Source organism: Dermacentor variabilis, chromosome 8 (genome assembly GCF_050947875.1).
Source record: "Dermacentor variabilis isolate Ectoservices chromosome 8, ASM5094787v1, whole genome shotgun sequence".
Taxonomy (NCBI): Eukaryota; Metazoa; Arthropoda; class Arachnida; order Ixodida; family Ixodidae; genus Dermacentor; species Dermacentor variabilis.
In genome coordinates this window covers 143,034,622-143,049,020 of record NC_134575.1, presented here as the reverse complement: position 1 = coordinate 143,049,020, position 14,399 = coordinate 143,034,622, and positions in this window count along the sequence as shown.

The window sequence follows — 14,399 nt, the reverse complement described above, 5'->3', positions numbered from 1 at the left end:
GTTTTGAAATGTGTTCGTGCTTGTACATCGTATCTGTTGTGCCTGCTTGTTCTGGATGGTGATGTCGAGCTAAACCCTGGACCCATGACCAAGGCTCAAGAGGAAAAGCTAGACCTTGTGGCTGGCTCTATCTTGCGTGTTGAAGCTAGTAATTCAGTGCTTCAAGAATCTGTGAACAAAGTGCTTCAAATGCACGTTGAGTTAAAGAATGATTTAGAAAAACTGACTTAGCGTGTCCTTGATCTAGAGCAGAAAGTTGCAGCGGCCCCATGTGCTGAGTCCACCACGAGCAGTGACAACGGTCTCGTAGGCGTACAGGAAAAAATTGACGACCTCGAAAATCGCTCTAGGCGGTCTAACGTTCTCTTTTATGGCTTAACAGATTCGGCGAAGTCTGAAACTTGGGAAGAGTCAGAACGACTCGTAAGTAATTTCTGTACCGAAAAACTTGGGCTTACCGTGACGTCAATTTCGAGAGCACATCGTGTGGGCCGCTTTTCGTCTGAGAAGAAGCGGCCTATCATAGCCAGATTTTTCAATGAGAGGGCAGTCGAACTGGTACTGAGCCGCGGCCATAAATTGAAGAACACTAACTTGAGCAACTCGCGAGATTACTCGGAAGCAGTTCGCGAAAAGCGACGGAAACTTCTCCAGTTCTCGCGAACTATGAAGAAGGACGGAGATCGAGTGCGTCTGGTTTTCAACAAACTGCACTTGAACAATGACGTTTACGAGTGGAACACCAATGAAGGCCAGGCTGTTCTTGTTTCTCGGCGCAGGGATCAATGATGTTCCTCCTCCTTTGTTTCGTTACGCTCAGTTTCATCTACTGGCTCACCCGTAAAATTGCACTGTAGCACTGATAACAAATTTCTCTTTTTATACAGCAACGCTAGAAGTGTTATCGATCATGGTATTGCACTCTCATCGCTCATCGATTCATTCCAGGCTTCTTTAGTGTTACTTACCGAGACCTGGCTTAACAACACCATACACGATAACAACATCTTTACGAGTGAATCCACTTTCAAGTTTTTTCGATGTGATAGGCAACAGCGTAGAGGGGGCGGTGTGCTCATCGCGATAAAGGAAGAATTCATCGCCGCACCCATCATTATCGATTCTTTTCTGGAATGTGTTTGGATTTCCTTGAAGGGTGCTGCATTTGGTGTGATAATTGGCGTTTTTTACCGTCCACCCGACATGTCTGGCGCGTTTTCCGAAGAGTATCATCGAGTGCTGAGCGAGGTGTGCGCGCATTTTCCGAGGTCGGTAATTATCATATTTGGCGATTTCAATTTTCCAAATATAGATTTGTCGACGCTCTCCGTATCGGCCACGGATGCGGCCGCACATGCCTTTGTCAGCACTTGTCTTGACTTTTCATTAACACAACTTATTAGTCAACCAACACGATCCACTGAAACTTCTGCCAATATACTAGACTTAGTTTTAACTAATAATCCTGAAATATTATCCGACATAACTCATGAAGCAGGCACCGCTGACCATGATGTCATAACTGGATGCATTAACTTTTGCGTGAGCAAAAAAAATTACCAAAAAGAAAAGTAGGTGTTACGGTAAAGCCAATTTCGACGCAGTTAACAATGAATTAACAACATTTTCAGGTCAATTTCTGCATGATTTTCATTCACGTTCCATTGAACAGAACTGGGTCCTCTTTAAGGCCACCCTCAGTTCACTCACTGACACCTACATTCCTGTGTTATCCATTTTCTGCAAAAGCAGTTCTCCATGGTTTACAAACAAGCTTCGGCGGCTTAATAACAAAAAGAAAAGGCTTTACAGGCAGGCTAAGCTGACCGGTCTAGCCAGTGCCCATGATAAACACAAAGCATGTGAAAAGGCTTATAAGGCATTGCTAAAATGCACTCGCAATAACTTTTTTCTCACGATTTACCATCCATGCTAAAAAATAATACTCATCACTTTTGGCGTGTGGTGAACCCTGCAATTCGCACTGACATCATTCTTACAGATTCTTTTGGTGTTCCCATCCCCGACTCAGATTGTGCTCAACTTCTTAATGATACGTTTGTAACAATTTTCACCCATGAAAACGTTAACTCATTGCCAACTTTAAAGACATTAGTGGGAATCATAATGCATGAGGTAGACATCAGTGAGGCTGGTGTTTATCTCTACTAACCAATCTTAAGATGTCATCTAGTGCCGACCACCTAGGTTTCAACAATAAAATTTTAAAGAATACATCGCATAGTATTTGTTCCATGTTAACAGCTCTATTTTCCCAGTCACTATCAACTGGTGGTATTCCTAATGACTGGCGCATCGCTAAAATAATACCCATTTTCAAATCAGGTGATCGTGCCTCTCCCCTTAATTATCGTCTCATCTCCTTAACCAGCAATATTTGTAAATTACTCGAACATATCATACACAGTCAAGTCACCAACTTCCTTGAAGACCATAACATTATTTTTAAGCATCAGCACGGTTTTCGCAAAGGCTACTCATGCGACACACAACTTGCCGGATTTATTTACGACATACACGCACTAATAGACGCCGGGTTCCAAGTTGACGCAATATTTCTAGATTTTCCTAAGGCATTTGACCGTGTTCCACACCACAGGTTGTCACTTAAACTTTTACAGCTTAACATTCACCCTACTATAATTGCATGGATCACCGATTTTTCTCTCATCTAGAATTCAGTTTACATCAGTTAACAATTCCAACTTATGTTATGCTGATGTTACGTCTGGAGTTCCACAAGGCAGCGTACTTGGACCTTTACTCTTTCTAATTTATATTAATGATTTACCCAGTAGCGTCTCATCTAAAATCAGACTATTTGCAGACGATTGTGTAGTTTACCGATGTGTAACAAGTAACACTGATAGCCACTTACTACAAACTGACCTGGACGCAATAAGTACATGGTGTTCTAATTGGTTAATGCCATTAAATATTTCTAAAACTAAACTCATGTCTTTCACCAATAGGCCACGAATTCTAACCACCTGTTCTCTTAATAACAACCCTGTGGAACTCGCAACTACTTACAAGTACCTTGGCATCAATCTTCAGTCAAACTTATCATGGAATAACCATATTAATCTTACACTTGCCTCTTCAAATCGTACTCTCGGACTTATTAAACATAACTTAAGAGAAGCCCCAATGCATGTTAAAAAACTAGCAAACACAACATTAATCCGTCCTAAACTAGAATACGCGTCTGCCATCTGGGATCCCGAACAAACTTATATCACCAGTAACATCGAAGCCTTGCAGAACCGTGCTGTGCGATTTATATTTTCAGATTATTCACGTTACACCAGCGTCACCTCGTTAAAGAATAAAGCTGACTTGGACAACTTAGCACTTCACCGTAAAATTTCTCGCTTAACACTTTTCCATAAGCTTTATCACCATCCATCACTTCACGATGATTCCTTTCAGTCACCAACAGTTATTTTTCCACGCCGTGACCATCCATACAAAGTCAAACGCATTAACTGCCAGTCATCCCATTATGCATATTCGTTCTTACCTCGCACAATAACTGAATGGAACGCCTTACCATCAGTCATTGCCACGGAACCAGACTTGACTAAGTTTCAACATTTAATTCGCTCACGACTTGTCGACTAATCGTATTATTATTCTTTTTTGGTACTTTTACAGTGTTTTCGATGTTTGTTGGTGTTTTTCATTGCAGTTGCCTTATGTTCTCCTAATATGTACTAATGTTTTCTCTGTAATAATTGTGACCTAATTATCTTGTATATTACCTATGTTTCACTGTATTACTTCTGTTACACTCTCTTGTTTTTAGTATGTACTAACTACTGACCAGTGCTTGTGATTGCCCCCCCCCCCCATGTAATACCCTCGTAATGAGGGTCTTTGGGGGTATTTTCAATAAATAAATAAATACATCTACTTAGGGCAGGTAGTGACGGCGGATCCTGATCATGAGACGGAAATAATCAGAAGAATAAGAATGGGCTGGGGTGCGTTTGGCAGGCATTCTCAGATCATGAACACCAGGTTGCCATTATCCCTCAAGAGAAAAGTGTATAACAGCTGTGCCTTACCAGTAGTCACCTACGCGGCAGAAACCTGGAGGCATACGAGAAGGGTTCCAGTTAAATTGAGCACGACGCAACGAGCTATATATGGAAAGAAAAATGATGGATGTAACGTTAAGGGACAAGAAAAGAGCACATTGGGGGAGGGAACAAAGGCGAGTTAATGACATCATAGTTTAAATCAAGAAAAAGAAATGGGCATGGGCAGGAGCTGTAATGAGGAGGGAAGATAACCGATGGTAATTAAAAGTTACGGACTGTATTTCAATAGAAGGGAAGCGCAGCAGGGAGCGGCAGAAAGTTAGGTGGGCGGATGAGATTCAGAAGTTTGCAGGGATAACATGGCCACAATTACCACATGACCGGGGTAGTTGGAGAAATACGGGAGAGGCCTTTGCCCTCCCGTAGAGGTTGATGATGATGATGATTACGAGCTCTGCACATGTAATGTATTCGATCTAACTGCTGCGCGGCATACGCATTTGGCTCTGGAAAGAGAGAGACACAAAATCCACGATTCAAATATTATTACATCATTTTAATGAAGTGTGGAGCGCCTGACGGCTAAAGCATACTCATAAGTGCATTGGCACTCCTGAGCATGCTTTTTATAGCGTCTGGTGAGAAAGCGGTGACTGTTATGGCACATTTTCAGATCTATTGGCGGTCGATTAGTTCTAAGGCATGCGCAAAACTTCCTGCATGAAATGAACTTCATACTCAGACTATTTAGGAGCCAGAGTACAAATGCGATGTCATGGCTTGCTGACCAGGACGGTAACGTCTAGGAGAATGTGTCTGAGCGTGTCTGACAGGGAGGGGCGGGGATAGCAGTGCGTAGTTTGCAGGTGGGGTGCGCATGCGAGTGAATCTGGCCACGGCTGTAAGGACAGGTGACACAGAGCAATGGGTTCAGAATGACAGTCGGGAATTATGGCGAAGGAGCATGCATGAATGTCGAAGTTTGGGGAACGCATGGCTGAAATAGCGAAACAGCGTGAAAATGTGTGCACTCTGAGGCACGCATTATTACCAAGGCAAGAATACCTACAAGCTCGCATAAGGTATTGCGCTTCTGTAGATCAGTATGCAAGACACAAAAGTTTGGTTCAGTAGCCCATGAAGGCAATAATTTGTCCACGTCCTAACTCTGCATATAGAAGAGTAAACATCCCTGCGCTCAGTAGTTACAGGAGTCCTGAATGAACATTTCAAGATGCTAGAAAGACGTACGGGTAGAAGTGGTTTCATCAGGTGGCTTCTGTAGTGCGACAGTGCCAGGACAAGAAATATTATTTGACATGACATGCATTGAGCATGCCCCGCCAAACCAACTGTATATCGTGGTGTTGCGCTACTGCAACCAGCCATGAGACATCGATGATAACGAGAAAATTTGTAGAAGAATGAAAATAAGTTGGAGTGCGTGTTTTCTAAGCCCGAGGTCGCGGGATCGAATCCCGGCCACGGTGGCCGAATTTCGATGGAGGCGAAATGCGAAAACGCCCATGTACTTATATTTAGGTGCACGTTAAAAAATCCAAGTGGTCCAAATGTCCAGTCTGTCCCACCACGGCGTGCCTTATAATTAGAGCATGGTTTTGGCAAGTAAAACGCCATAATTTATTTCTTATTATTTGGAGCTTGCGCGACATTTCACTTTAACGTAATGACTGGCAGATTGCAGATTTCCTTTCAGAAAAGAATTCAATCGGTGCGTAGTAGTAGTGCTAACGTCAGCGTTTGAAAGCTGAGAGTCGCGCAGTGATCCGCACAAAGGAAACTGCAGGGAAAAAAACAGGCGTAACGCAGGAGATAAGACTGCGGCGACATTATCGTGATAGAATAACCACCAACAAAGGAATGCGCAGCCCAGAGCGCCAGGGTTTGACATGCTGGCAGAAACATTTAATTCGTACAAATCAGCTGACGCAAGACGTCGCACACCACCTCGGGATCTTTGAGAGAGATTCTATGATGCAGTTGACATGCATAGGTACATCAAGACGGCTGACAGATTGTGGTGATGCCGAAGAAAGGCCAGACCCGCATACATTTATGAGTTTCAGACACATTGTTTGACCATTTCGCTAACGCTAATCGACATAATGGCTGAACAATATGTCAGCCTGCATTGCTCACATTAGTTTTCACTAGACACTTATTTGAATCTTGTCCGCTTTAAGAACGCGTCTAAAAATTTTCAGCTCGTTCTGGTTTTTGTATAATGAAATATTGCTAAGAAAAGATATACAACGCTCGTCGTGCAGGTATACTAGTAAATAAACTTGTCAGCTCTCCTTTTTTTGCGTCAGTGGATATTCAGTCGCACGCAAAGAGTAAATGACGTTCGCATTCCAGCGTGAAGATCCAGGATGGCAAAACTGACCTGGGACGCTTACCGGTGACGGGAGAACAAGTGATCGTTGTGAAAGTCTACAAGGACGGCTACGCTTTGATGAGCGACACTGATAAAAAGGCTATATTGCTAAAAAAGAAAAACAACGATGGGTTTTCTTTCAGTTTTCAGTATACAACGCCGGTGAGAGTCGATGATATTACAATGGTGAGTGTAATGCCAACTGTCCCAAACAATGGCGGTATTTGTTCGGCACTTAGGACGTTTATGATATTTTTTGGAAACATGAGCAAAACGTTTCCATCTCCCGCCTTCGCCCTGTTTTGTTTCGAAACATGTGTGTTATATTTATAGCTAACACTTCCGCTCTGGACTATTTCTTCTACCGTAACTAACTGGCATGTATGCTGTCATGGTGAAGTGCGCATTTAGGTGGTAGATGGTGACATTGCTGAAAGCCACTTTGCTGAAAACAAAATTCGTTGTCTGTCAACCAGTCGTTGAGGCGCGCCAGCGCAGTCGCGAGCGATTGTAGTAGGATACTGTCACGTGACTGTAAAAAAAGGACAGCCGCAAAGGGGGTGTTTGATTATTTACTCGCTGCCGAAGTCGTCACAGGCTGTACTGCTAGTCGTACTGATGCGGCTAGCAAACCTATATTTCACGTAAGATGAGTGAAGTCTGCTTATCGAACAAAAAACTGCTTCTCGCGCGTAAATGAACACGAACCGGTAAGCGTAAATGATACGCCCAAATGGCATGCGCACTGTGGTTGCGCGCATGGTTAGAGATTCCCACAAAACTGAATATTACGCATTTTATTTAAACGATGCCACGCGCGCCATAAGTGGAGATGCACATAAATTTCGATAATCAGTAGTTCTTTAATTTACATCTAGCCGCAAGTGCGCGCGTGGTTTGGCATTCAGTTGCCTTTGAAGTGCAACCTCTGTGGCGGGTAATCCGACTGCAGATCTTGTGTTTTTGCAGCCAAGTGCCACAGCGAGCTTGTCATGGCCGTGCGCGACAGCTTTGTCCACGTATTACTGTTCAATAGTCGGTGGCTGAAGTGTTGGCTAGGGCAGGCCAATCAGCATGGCGAGAAACTAAGCGCGAACAAGAAAACAAGAAAAGGTGGGGGTGTTCAAAGTGGATGTGTGGTTGGCTACGACGCACTGGGAAGAGTGAATAATTAGAAATAAGGAAAAAAAATCACCGGCGATTACGATACTGCCTATGCGAAATTTGAGCGCAACTCTCACTGTAAACAGAAATAACTCTCAGGTGGGGCTATAATGTTTGTACGCTAGCGACCCCCCGGCTGGGAGATTATTATGCTCCGTATGATCGGAATATAATTTTTATTCCGTGCGAGCGGAATTCTTACGTGGAACCATGGAGGTACATTTTTCGGCCTTTTTTGCTTTTTCACTTTCCACTGGACAAAGTTTTTTCGAGGTGCAACGGGAGTATGGAAAGAAGTATCGCGTCAGTTTGCGTGAAGGTTATTTATATGCTGATGATACTGGTCAAATTTCCAAATATACACTCAAGACCGTGCCAAATTCGACGAAACAAGCACATAAATCAGGACATACATAAACATTTGATGAAACGTCAACTCGGAGCTTTGAAAGACATCCAACGTACACGCTACACACAGGAAGCAACGCTGCCAATAAATATAGCCACGATACTGTGTGCCTCGAAACCGCCTAGCGAGCAGCTGTGCTGTTTTCAAAATTTTGACTCACATGCTGGCTCATACGAGACATGCCTTTCTGAAGTTCACAGAAGACCTTAGTCAACACAAAACTTTTAATTCAGAATAGTGAAAAAAAAAAGAGTTCATGGCATCACTGTTCAAAATTAGCATGCCATTCTGTGAATGCTGCTGCGACTTCGCACAGTGCCGGCGTTCTCGGCGAGAAAGTAGTGCGTTACTTACAGTAAGCAAGAAAAATGTAAGTGCGGGCCTTTCATGCAAAATTTGTGCGAAATAGTGGTATCGTAGCAAAGCTTTATTAAGTGTGAGCATGACCCGCAGCAGCCGACGTAACATCAAAAAGCGCGTAGTCATACATTTTTTATAGCGCACTACTTAGCGTTCAAGCAATGTCTCTCACTTGTGAAACGGAGCTACATCGCTGATCTGTCGAACTAACCCTTACACTCGAAGCCAGCAGGCATGCTTCTAAATCAGTGTCTGGGATAAATAATAATATTTGGGGTTTTACGTGCCAAAACCACATTCTGATTATGAGGCACGCCGTAGTCGAGGACTCCGGAAATTTTGACCACCTGGGGTTCTTTAACGTGCACCTAAATCTAAGCACACGGGTGTTTTCGCATTTCGCCCCCATCGAAATGCGGCCGCCGTGGCCGGGATTCGATCCCGCGACCTCGTGCTCAGCAGCCCAACACCATAGCCACTGAGCAACCATGGCGGGTTGTCTGGGATAAAGCACAATGTTAATGCAATAGCGAAAGCAACGAGGTGATCAAAACAGAAGTGTGCGATAACAATACGACTCACTTGGCTCAGTAAGAAGCTTTGTTTACAGTACGCATACTTATGTCCTACCGTTTTTCTTGAGCGAGGACATCCGTACACAGATACACAAGAACAGTTGCTTGCACTCCGGTCTTTCTCACTGGCAACACAACACCACAAGAAACTTGGAATCTGTCATTCATGTGCAACTAACACGGACGTCGTCCCTCGAATAATGGCTGCTGTTTCCAGTGCTACGCGGTCCTTTCAAACATTACACCGGATGTTGTCAGCATGTACTCACAAGGACATAAGAGTCGCATTTCACGTACTCAACAACATACGCCACTGTCACGTAGAACGAAAACACAGTCAGGAACCTGAGCCGACATCACGAGTCAGTGAGCAGCTACGAGGTATACCTAAACCTTTTGCCGCACTTCGAAACGTTGGACTTGCATTCATCGCAGCAATGTGATCACTGCTAACGTACTTGAAGCGGAGCTACAGTAAGCCTCAGGCACGCCTATAACACTTTCTGGAAGAAAATACGGGTAACAAATTGAGGAAAAGCTGTCACGGAAAGCCACTTCACAAATGTAAACAAATCGTCAGCCATGAGCACTGCATGCCGACTCCACCGAACGCGGCTGGTCACTGGCTCGGCACACAGGCTCATGGGAAGCGCCACGTGACCAGCCTGTTTAAGCGGGGGGGGGGGGAGTATTTTAAAACTCCCTGTGCGGAGTTTTCAAGGGGAGAACAAGACTTTGAAGCGGAGTAAAATCGATTATGTCGCCTTAATCCTCCCGCAGCCAGCCAACATAATGAAACGAGGGAATGCCGCTGTATTGCTCCCATACATCGGAGAAATATTTAAGGATGGGTACGTTTAGGGCACATCATCTGGTAAAAATGCCCAGGTGGGTTTATTTTCGTTTACAGCGTATATGTGCTTTCAATTCCCAATATATTGACTGCCGCGGACAACCTGTCTCGTGTGGCACATTGCAAACGCAGAGGAGGACAGTGGCGCGTGTGTCTGTGCTAATTGGGAGGTTGCGAGAGTGAGCGCGTGGGTAAGGCATGGATGCGACTTGCAGTAGCTGCCACAGAGAGACCTCCGCTCATAGAAGGCTTTGTTTCAATGTATGATATCGGTCGACACGCTTGCCGCATGCCATCGTCAAACTGGCGACGACGCGCTACTCTGGCGCCATATTGTAGCGGTCGTCGCCGGAGAGTCCGTCTTGCGCGGCACTACGCTTTTCTTCTCACCCTTTCCCCATACCCCCCTCTTTCCGGCTCATGCTTTCACTGTAGACTCCTCCTCACACTCTCGTCGCTATGACCTCCATTCATCCCCCGCTGCGCTCCGCTTTCGCTCTTTCGTCTTCCGCTGTGCTCGCTCGCTCACTCGGTCGCAAGGTGTGCCGAGGCACGCCGACGCTCAGCGTAGGAACGGGCGCCTAAGAGCTGCGCTCGAGAAGGCACCTCTACTTGTACTCAGCGCTGACAATTAGGACACAACGTACAGATGTCGTGGCATAAGAAGCGCTTAATTCTTCAATCAAATTTTTTTTCGAAGCCGGAGGGCGAAGAAGAAGAAGCAGAGCAGTGCGGACGTTCGTCGCATGGGCTCCGTAGATTCCGACCCTCACCGACTATCTCGACCCACCGGGCCGCCAACTTTTGGGTTGGATCTGAGAGAGCTCACAAGCTGGATCACCCGGACACCGATTTCAAAACGGTAGGACCTTTTTTTGGCAAATTACCAGACTTTGACGGGAAACGCTCGCCGCTAAGCCTACCGAGGTTTAGCACGACTACGGGCGTTTGCGGGCAGCCAGGCCCGCTCAGCGATAGCGATGCAGCCTGGACCCGACTCCCGCTCCACGAAATATCCGAATTTTGAGCCATCGACGAGTAGACTAGCCCAGAATTTGCGAGAAGCACAACAGATGGATGACGACCACCTCGGTGCCTCCGACTCCGAGAATTCGGCGGACGGGGAGATCGAGGACTCCGCCATGCAGGAGCAGCAAGACACTCACAAAGAAGACGAAGCAAATTGGGAATTGGTTATGACCAAACGCCAAAAGAATCGACAGAGGAAGAACGGACGGAACGCCGCCAGCGCCGGGAATTCCCCGGCCCCACCGCCGACAACTGGCGCGCCAGCTTCCGGCGCGCTGAAAAAAGACGGGAAAGGAGCGCAGCGGCAGCCTAGGCAGAGGCTGCCTCCGCTCCCCAGAGACGACTTCAAGATTATTTTGCGACCGAAGGGACTCGTAGTCAAGTCGCTCCAGCAATTTCAAGTGGCCCGGGCCGTAGCCGCGGCATGCAGCAACAAGTTCGAGGGAAGAGACCTGATCACGAGACTCCCCACAGGGTCCGACATAATAATCGTGAGCACGCCGAACGAGGAGGCCGCCCAGCTCGCGAGGCGCATCACTAGCCTCACTATCGAGGGACGCTCATATGACGTGAACGCTTACGTGGCCGCACCGGAAAACACCCGGCGTGGCGTGATACACGGAGTGGACCCCGGAGCTACACCGGAGGAACTGAAAACCGACTTGTGGACGCGCACACAGGGTGTCACCATCCACAGCGCCCAAAGACTAGGCAAGACCAAGACGGCCGTCATCACCTTTGATTGACCCATCACACCGAAACACGTCATCTACTGCGGAGCCGAGTACAAGTGCTACCCGTACCGGCCCACAAGACAAATCTGCTACGTTTGCTGCCAACAAGGTCACCGCTCCGACGTGTGCCCCACACCGAACGCCCAGGCTTGCAAACAGTTCGGGATGCAGAACCCTCCAGAGGATCACCAGTGTACCCCGAGATGCCTGATCTGCGGAGGCAACCACGCTACCGGATCGCGGGAGTGCCAAGACCGACTAAAGAAAGCCAGGGACCTGCGAGGCAAGACCAACGGTGGCAACAACGGCGGTGGACGCGAGAGCAGACGTCGCAGCCGGGACGACCGCGGCAAGAAGCCGAGATGGTTCAGCTCGGAGAGGGAGACTTCGCGGAGCCGTTCGAGATCCCGAGCGTCGCGGAGCCGTTCACGGAGCCGGTCACGGTCCTTCCCGCCCCTGCCGCCCATGGCCATTAAGGGAGGGAGCCAGCTGCAGCAGCAGCAGCAGAAGAAGACGAAGAACGAGCCTACCTGAAAGAGCGGCGGCGTCAAGGTGAGCTGGGGAGCCGAAAACCCTTGGTTTGCTCCGCACTCGGGTGGGGTAGCTAACGAAAAGAACAACACAAACAGCAACCGCGAACAGCCTAGACAGGAGGACGCAGAGAAAATAGCGCTGAGACGCGAATTAGAGCTATCACGCTCTAGGCAGAAAGAGCTAGAACGCCAAATAGTAGAGCTAACGAAGGCAGTGCGAGACCTTCGGTCGAACAGCTCTCCGCAGCCACAGACCCTACAAACCCAAGCCCCATGGCAAGCAGGCAACGAGGATTTCGCCAGGTTTAAAGCAGAGTTTCAGCAAATGACGCAGCAGATGATGCAGCAACAGCAGCAACAAATGCAGCAAGTGCAATTACAAGTCACAGAGTTCCGGAGCAGCATCCGCAAGCAGAAGTTTACCGAGAACATTAGAGAGAAGGCCTACCACCGCCCCGCGCTGGCATCCCTCGCCGACACATCCGCAAACAACACCGAGGCTTAAACATGGCCAGTACAACTTTAAGAAAGCAAGAAACCTTAGATATATGGCAATGGAACTGCAGAGGCTACCGTAAGAAGCAGGGCCTCCTCCAACAATACATTCACACACAACAAACACCGCCCGACATCATATCGCTTCAAGAGACGGGCACGACACCAACACTCGCAGGATACACGTGTTACGAGACTCAAGAGAAAGGAAGAACGGCAACCCTAGTCAGCAAGGCACTCATCACCATAAGCCACGACAGGATAGCCGACACCGACGTAGAGCACGTGATTGTAGAAATTATACCAAAGAAGAAAAGAAAGAGGGGCAGTATATTTATTGTAAATGCATACAGCCCCCCGAAACAGAGGAAGGCAAAATTCTACGAGCTTTTCCATGGCGCACGCAAACTAGCGAAAGACAGCACGCTAATCATCCTAGGAGACTTTAACGCCATGGACAAAAGCTGGGGATACCAAACAACAAACCCAAAAGGCAAAACGCTAGCGGAGGCAGCAGAGAACACCGACTGCAACCTCCTCACAGACCAAGACACTCTAACCAGAATCGGAAACAGCGTTAGTACCGACACCTGCCCCGACCTCACGTTCATACGAGGAGCGGAACAAGCAGTGTGGGAGAACCTGTTAGAGAACCTGGGTAGTGACCACTACATACTCAAGACGCAAGTAACTTCGGACAGGCTAAGGCGTCAGCTGGGACCGGCAAAAATTACGGACTGGAGCGCTTTTCGAGAGGCATGCGATAGGAATCTCGCCGAGAACGGGATCCAATCGATAGAAGAGTGGGGGGAAATGCTCATTGAAAAACAGCGCAAGTACACCAAAGAAATCGCGCGAACGACGCAGACGCCCGAGGTAGACGCCAGACTGCTCAAGCTGTGGGAAGCTAGACGCGGGCTCACCAAGAGGTGGAAGAAACAAAAATACAACAGGAAGCTAAAGATAAATATCGCAGAAGTCACAGCGAAAGCAGAGGAGTACGCGGCGCAATTGGCAAGGCAAAATTGGCAGCAATTCAGCGACTCCCTCAACGGAACATTGAACACAGCGAGGACGTGGCATATCCTCAAGGCTCTCATAGATCCGACCAAGACCAAGGCAGAAAACAACAAAACCATCTACCGGTTCATCCACCAGTTCGAGGGACCAGACTCGGAACTCCTGGAGAAGGTACGCGTTAAATGCTTCGGGGACACAAACCCAGCAGCTTACGCAGAGCGCTACCGCGGAAGAGAAAACGTTAACCTGGACAGACCCATCACGCGAGAAGAGGTCTACGCAGCGATTCGAAACACAACCAGAAACACAGCCGCGGGTGCAGACAAGATAAATAACGCACTCATCCGCAACCTCAGTGAAGAGTTAGTCGCAGAATTAACCGACTTTCTCAACAAACACTGGGAAGCTGAGACCGTTCCCGAGGAGTGGAAGCATGCGGAGGTAGTGATGATTCCTAAACCGGGCAAGAAACTGCAAATTGAGAACCTCAGACCGATCTCGCTCACATCGTGCCTGGGAAAACTGTACGAATGAGTGGTGACGCTGAGACTACAACAGTACATGGAGGACAACGAACTGTATCCCCACAGCATGTTTGGATTCAGAGCAAAATTATCGACCCAAGACGTACTGCTTCAAATCAAAGAAGAAGTACTCGGGAACGTCCCCAGGAGCGGGGAGAATATAATAATGGCATTGGATATCAAGGGGGCTTTTCACAATGTAAGCCACGAAGCTATCCTCACGGGCATGAACGACCTG